The following is a 9938-nucleotide window of genomic DNA, read 5'->3' as shown; positions in this document are numbered from 1 at the left end:
CTCAGAAGAACCAGCAGCTTTGCTCACTGTACTCCATGCTTCTATCTATTTATCTGTCTGTCTAATTTCCCCAATTTTAGCTTCTCTGCTGAAGCTGCCAATGACCAACGTTTTCTCCTAACACAAATGTTCCGTTGCTTTCATGCTTGTCTGGTTTCTTTTCCTCCCTAAAAGATGTAGAAGAGCTTCTGAGTTGGTCTCTCGTCATCCTGACAAATTAAACATGTTGACACTGCTAGCATGTAAACATGTTTAATTTTTCTTCTTACAGATGTTTGGATGTTTTCTGTGTTTGTCTTTCAGACCCCTACCTGGTTCAACTGTAATTGAGTCTGAAAGGTTGATCTGAATCTTGTTTTACGCACTTGTTGTCTCCGCTCTCACGTCCTCTGCTCAGTTAGCCCTTGTGCTATCCTATGACCCCACCCTTAAATTGACGTGTTATCCCTACCATGACAAAGGTGGAAAAAGGTGAAGAGGATTTCCAGCTCATTCACGTCCCTCTTGTTGAATAAATCCACTGCTGTCATTGCCTCTATAGAAGGTGCAATAAAAGTCATTGCAAGAATTTTAGACCAAAAAGAACAGCCACAGGTCAGATCAATTTGTTGTAAGTTTCCAAGAACCTCATAAAATACAGAAAGTGTAGAAAAGTTGAGGAACACAATGGTTCAGGTGAAAAACTGATATTGTAATGAGTTTAAACTTATTTTAGTCATTTATGTTTTTTTATGTTATTGCTGGGCCTCAATGAGGACACCTCTACTTTTGAAATCTACTTCTACTTCTTTTTAAATCCCATGTGTCAAATAGAGGAATAAGGCCACGTACTGCTTAACCCTTGTGCTATCTTAGATGACCCCCTCACATTGACGTGTTCTCCCTACCATGACAAAGGTGGATAAAGGTGGAAAGATTTCATGTAATCCATGGACACCAGTGAAGATCACAAATCATTGAAGAAAAAGGTTCAGAGCACTGTCTAGTGGGTCTAGATGACCCAACTCCCAATGATAAAGTGCCTAGGATAGCACAAGGGTTAAGTGCTGTGCAGAAAGTTCAGTCCACTGAGGAGATGGGAACACAGTTTACTGACCTGGACAGTAAAAAATTCTAGAAAGCTTAAGAAGTTCCGGTCATTTTGGCTTCACTTGAAATGCAGAATCACTCCTAGCAGAAAGCACAGACTCAGCAAAGAGAACTGAGCCTACTGTAATGTGACTGTGGAGTTCAGCCACCTCATGTAATGAAACACATCTGCTACATTTCATGTGAGGCTTATGTTACAACATTTTTTCAATGTTCAAAGCGCTTGTGCTGCCAAAAATTTTTGCATTTTTCGGACTACTTTCAGAAAGCAATCTCAAAGTTTGTCTGTCAGCTGACATTTATGAATGCTTCCTGCCAAAGTGTCTTCTGGGATGTGCTATCCCTGGTGTAACCTAGGCTGTGACCAAATTCCTTCGCTCCTCACAAGAGTTCACTATACAGTGCGTTCACCATTTTGTAGTCCTGTCTGAATCTACAATTCCAAAATTTAATTCCCAGAAGTCTCTGGGAGAAACCATCGATGCTAACTAGATTGGCAAATATTGACCACAATCCATTGCGTTTCAAACCTGTTGCAAAAAAAATGTTTTTAAATGTATTTTTCTAATAAACCATCAAGGTTTTCATCATCAGAACACAGTGGATTCATCAAAAGCATGTGTAAAATGTTCACATTCATTAGGTTTTCCCTTTGTGAAATCGGTGACAGAAAATTTGCCGTTTTAATAAAAAAGGCACTGAGCACAGTGTCCGGATTGCTTTGAAAATCCAGGACACTAGATAGTTCAGCACTATTTTGTTTTTTAGTAGTTAGGAATTAGGGTGGGAATTCAACGGAAGAGGATTAGGGCCACAGAGAAAGAAAGAAAAAGGGCATGGAAAATTCTTACTTTAGTCTCAGAATTCTGACTTTTTTCTTAGAAAACTGACTTTAATCTCAGAAATATGAAGTATGGAGGCCTGTGAGCTACTTCTTTCAGTTAGCTTTAGCAGCACGGTGGAGTCATACATGCCGAGTGGAACTAATGAAACTGTCCAGTGAAGTTTTTTTGTTGCGTGCTGAAAGCTTACCAGAGGAGGCCACTGTGTTAACAGAAGGTGAGTAAAAAAGACATTTATTTAAATGGAATTTGTCAATAAAAGGGCTACAGACTCTGCCAGCAATTCTGTGAGACTGTTGAGCAGTCACAGATGTTTACCCTGATATTTCAGCTGCATACACACATTTTTAGATGTTTTACGTCTGTTGGCTGTTACGAAATGCTAGCACTCTGAGTCAGAATTCTGAGTTTAAAGTCAAACTTTTCCATGCCCAGTTTTTTCTTTCTCCATGGCCCTAATCTGCTTCCGTAGAATTTAGACATAGCACTAGTTTTTAGAATTGTCAATTACATAATTAACACATTCTGTTGATCATAATAAATGCTTTTACATAAAAAGACTGTTCAAACTTTTCATATTGCACACTAATAAGTATGGGTGCTAAAAAAATCTCACATTGTTTACATGTAAATCTAATAAAATGAATTGAAATTATAATCCAAATTAGAATCCATCAAAATTCAACAGAATAAAAAAACAGGAAGACAAATATGTGGGCATCAATACCATACGTCCATAACTTAGCTTTGTCACCTCCGGAAATTGAGGTGCATTGTAGAGCCTAAGTCAACACAATGATAAGCCACATCTGACCATTGAAAGGACTTTTGAGATCTTTTTCGTTGTTTACTGCAAGTCTGGCAACAAATCTGCAAAAGCCATGAGCAGCTCAGCTCTCACACGTTCACTTGTTCATTAAAATAATGTATGCTTAACCCTTGTGCTATCCAATGGGGTCAAGAGGAAACATTGACGTGTTCTCCCTACCATTACAAAGGTGGATAAAGGTGGAAAGATTTCATGTAATCCATGGACACCAGTGAAGATCACAAATCATTGAAGAAAAAAGGTTCAGAGCACTGTCTAGTGCAGTGTTTTTCAACCTTTTTTGAGCCACGGCACACTTTAACCTTGACAAAAATCCCGCGGCACACCAGCATCCCAAAAAAAAAAAAAAAAAAAGCAGAAACTCATAGTCTGTTTTGATCTACAGCCCCCCCCCCCCCCCCCCCCCCGGCAATCTGACGTGCATTTTTGTGATAATTGTGGCAGAAAAAGCAGGAAGTTGCAGATGTTTTTCTAAAAGATGTAATAAAAGTTAAGTTACATACAAACTGTATGTTCGTTGTGTTTTCAAGACGCGTAAGAAGGAGGACTCATTAAGCCAATGCATCATGGGAGATGTAGTGTGAAAACTGCGAGAAAACGGCAGAAAGACTCGCGTCTCTGAGCTTCATTGTTTTGTTCACTAGTTCCACTGTCTGATACCGGATTCTGTGGAAAGCTACACCGCTAAAGACGAGCTTTAGCTGGTGTTTTTGTTGGAACTGAGTGAGTTATGAGCTAAATTGGAACAAGGAAGTGGAGACTTTAACCACTTCTGATTGGTCAGACTGATGACATGTGATTAAGCCTTCAAGAATGATTGGTGGAGTCGTGGAGACAGTAAAAGCTGCGGGACTTTTCCTTACACAGTTATAGCTGCAGCTATTTCGCGTTACCGTCATTCTTATCAAAATGTATTTAATAGAATCAAATAAACACAAAGAAAAAAGTATTTTATGATCGTTTATATTCCTAACTACTCAGTGTTTTATCAGGACCTGTTTGGATGAACAAAGAGCTGATTTCCTGGAGATGGGAAATGCTTTTAGATCAGTTAATGAGGGCAATTTTCCACGGCACACTTGACCATCTCCCACGGCACACTAGTGTGCCGCGGCACACTGGTTGAAAAACACTGGTCTAGTGGGTCTAGATGACCCAACTCCCAATGGTAAAGTGGCTAGGATAGTACAAGGGTTAAGTCATGCAGGCAGCAACAGGTTGAAGTTATTGTTTGCTGCTTCTTTGCCTCAAATGCATGAAAACGTTAGAGGGTTACCAGTGATGAGAAGTGTTTTTGCTGACAGATGAGTCAGAACTGTTACACTTTTTATGGACAGCCTAGGAACAGCCTGTTAGGCTGAACTCCTCCCACTGTTCTAATGTGGAACAGAGGAAGGAGGGCTGGGGCTTCAATAGACTGCGTAGAATAATGCAAGGAAAGGAGGTGAGAGGAATCTGCAGACTCCGCCTTGTCTGTGACTCTCCAGCTGTTGAGGGTTTATCATTGGCCGAGAGGAGTTAATGTGACCAATCAGTGATCAGAATTAAGACTGGTTACAAATGCTGGGAGGGTCTAAGTAACTTTGTCCTCCATGCCATTTTTAATTCAGAAGAGGTACAAAGGAGCAAAAAGTCAACAGTGCAACAACCACACAAGCACCCGTGTGTACTGTAAAAGAAAGAAAAAAACTGCAAATGTAAATCTAAGATGTATGTCCTTCTGAAACCTCCTCCTGCTCTTATCATGTAGCAGTGGGAGTATGTGGGGGTTCAATTCTCTCTAACAACCTCAGATCTAATGCAAAACTATTAACAAACGATTTGGTTTTCCTCTTGGTCGCAGCAGAGCTGCAGAGTGTGAGGACCGCAGGCCTGCAGGTCCACAGCAGGAGGTAGGAACAGCGACAGACCTGCTGACGCATGAGAGCTGGGCATTGTTTCTACACAGTGTTTACTCTGACATCCGTTGGTGCTCCACTGTCATCTACTCTACTGGCCTCCATGGTCATCTACTCTACTGTCATCTACTCTACCATCAAATAATCTACTGTCATCTACTCTGTCATCTTCTGTCATCTACTCTACTGTTCTCTATGGTCATCTACTCTTCTGTCATCTACTCTACTGTTCTCTATTGTCATCTACTCTACTGTCATCTACTCTGTCATCTACTCTGCCATCAAATACTCTACTGTCATCTACTCTGTCATCGCCTACACTGTCATGTACTCTACCGTCATCTACTGTTATCTACTGTTCTGTCATCTACTGCTGCTGTCATCTACCCTCATGTACTCTACTGTCATCTACTGTCATGAGAAAAAGTTTGAACACTTTTTTTACTCCTACCCTGACATGATGCCTTGGCGGATCCATGACTGTCTCTGCAAGTGTCCATCATTCCTGCCTGGACCTTCATCTCTGCACAGTGATGAAGAGCTCCCAGGTGTCACCTCAGTTCCTATTCAGCTAAAGATCAGTGATGACCAGTGATTTGTTCAGTGATGGTATTTGAAACTATTTTAGTAAGCATGTTTATTTCAGAGCATGGTCAAAGTACTCAACCTTTCTATCAGCTTCTGTTATTTCCGGGCTAAATGTGTCCAGTTTGATTCATTTTTTTGGGCTGTACTTCATGGGTCTCGTCGTCTTCTGGTTTTGTGTGCTGACATGCAGCACCCAGAGTTTGATGTGCATGCTGCAGGTTTCTACACAACATAACACCACTCACAAGGAACACACTACTGCTTTCCAGTTTGAAGGCACTGCGTCTGCTTTTGTGGGTCTGAAAACTGTTGGTTCGATTTCCAGCTCTTGCCTTTGAGCAACCCCAACCTTGAGAGTTAAAAAGCGACTCAGGACTTCCCTTTTTGTTTTTTTCTGATAGGAAACATGTGAAAGCTCTGTCCGTGACAAACACGCACACGCATACATTTCTAACAGTGGCTGTTTATTTGCACATATGTCCACAAACAAACACTCACAACGGGGAATTTTAGTGCTGCTGGAGAAGCGCTGCCTCCTCTTTCTCCTCCTCTCGTGAGGAGATCCATTTTCATGTCATCCAAGCTGATATTATGCGAAGAACAACAAAATATTTGAAATAAACTGTTGCTTTGTTTATTTTTCCTAAGAGGAAACAGAGGGATATTAACTGCGTTCAGGAAAAAGGAAACATTTGAGATGAATCAGGACTCTTTAGAGGCATGTCCAAAGTCCGGCCCGTGGACCAGATGCAGCCCACATTCAAATTTCCACTGGCCCTCAGGCTCCAGTCGTAAAATCAATCATACATTTTTTTTGGGCTTCAAATATGAAATTCACATTAATCTGGGCAAAATGAATTTAAATTTATGTTTATGTGGAGAAATGAAAAGTATCTCATTGAAGTTAAATATTTAATTTACATTTCATGTTATTATAAAGGTTCAAATAATGCTGGCCCTGACCAATGTTCCCCGCACCAAATCTTGCGCTCCTTGCTATAAATGTGGACACTTATGCTTTAGACCAATAAAGAACTAATCTCTGTTTGATGGTTAGTCTCCATGTTATTAAATGTTAGGATATCCGTTATTGGTGCTCAGGATCACGTGCAAACAGAGCGCGGCACGGGTAGGCTAAAGAACGGCTCCAACATCTTCACCACGGAGAGGATGATTATGATGAAGAGTTTGTGAGTTAAGTTTTTTTGGGAAAATAGCGTGATTCCCTGATGCTTCTGTGACGTTTTAAATTGAACCAACAGTGGGGAAACCAGCAGCAAAAATGCGCGTCGGCCTCACGTCGATGCTCTTTGGCCCCTTTCATTTTTACTGTTGGAACAGAAACGTGCTAAAAACGGGCGCTATCGCAGAATCCTGTCGTTGGGTTGAACATCCCCGCTCAGCTGAGCTAAGGCCGCGCGCAGAACCTCACCTGCACCTGCGCCGGTGCAGGTGAGGTTTGTGCGACTTCAAATCTGTCTCTACAATATGGATGAAAGCATTAAAAAGCGTAAAGGCTTCATGAGAAGCATGTCAAATCCAGTCCCAAAAGAGGATCCACCTGGAGACAGAATGTGACGGCGCATGTTGGATGATCCGGTTGGATGGGTGGCTGGGCGCAGGGCCGGATGCTGCAGCCGGGAGGAGGCCCCGTGGATCTGCGCCGCAGCATCAGGGTATGGGGTAGAGACTGGGAGGACGAGCCCCTCTGTTTGCTTGCACACATCAACGAGGCTGAGCAGTGCGGCGCGCGTGTGCGTGATTTTAACCCCCCATCCCACCCCCAGACCTGAGCTCAGCCCACAGACCGCGCTGCACAGGCGCACAGCGCAGCTCGCAGAAGCAGCAGCAGCAGCAGCCAGAGAGCCGCCTGAAGCTTTCCCCTGCGGGCCCAGGACGGAGCTGCGCGCCATGGATGCCAGATGAACGCAGGAGCCAGGTAGGCTGCAGATGATCAGCTTGATTTGTCCAAACTTCACTGCAGACGCGCGAGTCCACTGCGCAGCAGCGAAGCGCACGCGGGACTCAATCCAACATCCAAGATTCTGGCTTTTATTTCAGCGGTACCTTTGCGTTAACTTCACATTATTAACAACAATAACTCTGATAATTCAGCCTTACATTTTAATAATAATGAGGTGTAATTGAAACTTTTGATGATTAATAATAGTCTACATTTTTAAAGACTAAATAAACACAACAAATTTATGTAAAACACCTTAAAACATCTCAGAGAATTATCTGAACCTATTTTCATTTTTTCCGGTAGTTTACGACAACCTTTTCAAATTGTAAACATTTTAATGTGTAAAGTCATCTTCAAACAGATACACACAAATAAAACAATACATAAACACATTTACATCATGGCTTTATTAGGTATTTTTGCAAACAACAAATAAAAAACAGTAATTTTTTTGAAACTGTAAATATATTAACCTTTTATCCTGCCTTAGGACAACGGATGAAATTTCGCTCCTGTGCTAATAACGATGGCATATTTATTTTGAAGCAGCTGCTGAAACATTGATTAATATGCAATTTCCTAATTCAAATAAATAAACAGATGACCTGAAAATGGAAAAAAAAAGAAACAGTGATTTACTTTGAAGATGAACAGGTCTAAAGATCAGTTGTGGGGAAACAAATTAAATGCTCTTCAGAAAATCCTGCAACTGTTTACTCCTAAAAAGGAAACAAAGCCAAGAAACGAAAAACATACAACTAGTGAAAAATATAGAAGTTTATTCTATATTATGAAATTGTTTTTCCAATCAACCCAAAATTCTCCTTTCTTATTAATGATTTTAAATGAAGCTTTTAAATTGAAGTAAATGCTTTTATCCAGATGTTGGGAGTCATGGCAGAGAAAACAGCCTCACCAGCACCAGCAGTTTTCGGCCTTTTAAAGAACTTTATTTTTTTTATTGCATGTTTGTTGTTTTTTATTTATAATTTTATTTCCTTGCATTTCTTGTTTTCATAAAACTTTTTTTTTATCCTCTTTCAGTCTTCATGCAGGCGCAAAACGACATTAATCTAAGTGAAGGAAGCTGTTTGACCTTCTTTTGTATTGGATTTGCATGCTACTGTTGAGGGAATTTAAATGTATTCTTGCTAAGTGTTGTTGGGGAGAAATGCAGCCTTTGGGAAATAAAATAATTGGATTAAAATGAGAACAGGATCTTTTTTTTGGCCAAGCGTTCTTGTTATTTGTCAAACGTTGGGTTTTTATTATTCTTGCAGCTGCATTAATTAAGATTCATTAGAATTTGGATAAACCAATACTTGTAGGTTCAAACAGGACTGTAGGGCGCTGAATCCAAGTCAGAGTGAACTTTTGGCGTCTGATTGTGTGACACATCCTGTGGAAGTTTGTGGGCTTTCAGAGTGACAGAAACAAAAACAGGGTTCTGGTTCAGTTCAGCGGGATGAGTAAGAGGCCTGGATTCTCACAGTAAAGAGCCCATCCCTCTGTCAGCCACTATCTTTATTAGCTTTCCCGAATGTCCTCACCAGTTTACACTGCCCACTTTCATGGATGAGAGCGTGCTCGCTCCGTGTTTACAGGCCCACGTCTGCACAGCTCAGCCCTGAAAGTTAAACAGCACCAGGCCTCCGGGTCTGCAGACGGGAGCTCCTGTGTTTAGCTTACCCAATGCCAAACGTGTGCACACCTTATTCTGTAATGACAAAAAGGGTTCTGAAGAGTCAGACTAAAGTCTAATCTCTGCACCGAGGTCCCACTTTGCTCCTCCTGACCTTTCAAATTAAAATGTTCCATCAGAAAAGGTTTGCTCCCGCTTCATCTTTAGGGTCTGGCAAGGTGGTGGACAGTGAGCACGTTGAGTTCTGGCTCTGACTGCCGAACCCGTAGTTAAACCCTCATGAACCAAAATACGGAAGATTGGTAAGATTTACTGATAAAGACCAAACTTTGCAGTTTTGCCTTTAGGGACAGAACTTCGACAATCTGGTCTTATTTAGCCTGCACCGCTGCTAACACTGTCCATTACCAGGCTAAAGGACAAAAAAGGGAATAATGGTCATGGATGATGAGAAGACAATCTACCTGAAATGCCTTTTTATGCCAAAGAAGGTGTCTTCTGAGAAAAAAGAGAAAAGAGGATCCAATGCAGATATTCAAGAACAAACCAGCAGATTCACCTGGCTTGAAGGTAAATCTACAGAAACATATTTTGTGGTCATCAAAGATAATGTCGAAAGCTTAGATCATCAGATCAAAGACACTGGTGACAAACAGCTGACACGAGCTGACATTTCTCAATAAAGGTGAACAAAATGGATCGTTACAGTCGCAGACAAAATCTTTAACCGTAAATAAAACATCAAATCTGAAGACGACACAAGAAAGAAAGCCTTTAAGATCTTCACTGCTGCGGAGGAAAAACAAATATTCGTTTTTCTCATTTAGAATGCATCGTAAACCCAAAGACACAAGCAGACCTCATCCTATCATAATACAGTTTACCCATGTCTTCTGACAGAAACTATAGGAAGCTTTCAATGGGCTTGGCAAAGACTTGCCTTTTGCTGAGAAACAAAACTGGAGAAAGATTGAGCCCCATGTAGAAAGAGTTCAAAATGAAGGGAAAGTGCTGCGTGATGAGGCCAAGAGGCTTTCATTTACAGGAGAAGACTTTCTGCAGACTCAAGAAAGGAATGAACAAA

General features: G+C 41.2%; 1 protein-coding gene across 1 annotated transcript in view; it reads left to right on the top strand.

The window, feature by feature from the left end:
- Positions 1-7039: 7039 nt before the first annotated feature.
- The window catches only part of tbx4 (T-box transcription factor 4), a 34460-nt gene continuing 31561 nt past the window's right edge, over positions 7040-9938 (top strand). The window contains exon 1 of the mRNA XM_004075986.5: positions 7040-7185. The gene's annotated coding sequence lies outside the window, so the exon portion shown is untranslated. The remainder of the gene's footprint in view (positions 7186-9938) is intronic.

The sequence above is a fragment of the Oryzias latipes genome, chromosome 13 (genome assembly GCF_053564925.1).
Source record: "Oryzias latipes strain Hd-rR chromosome 13, Olatipes_Hd-rR_3.1".
Taxonomy (NCBI): domain Eukaryota; kingdom Metazoa; phylum Chordata; class Actinopteri; order Beloniformes; family Adrianichthyidae; genus Oryzias; species Oryzias latipes.
Note: the sequence above shows the minus strand (reverse complement) of the source record. Positions and strands in the feature narration are given on the sequence as shown.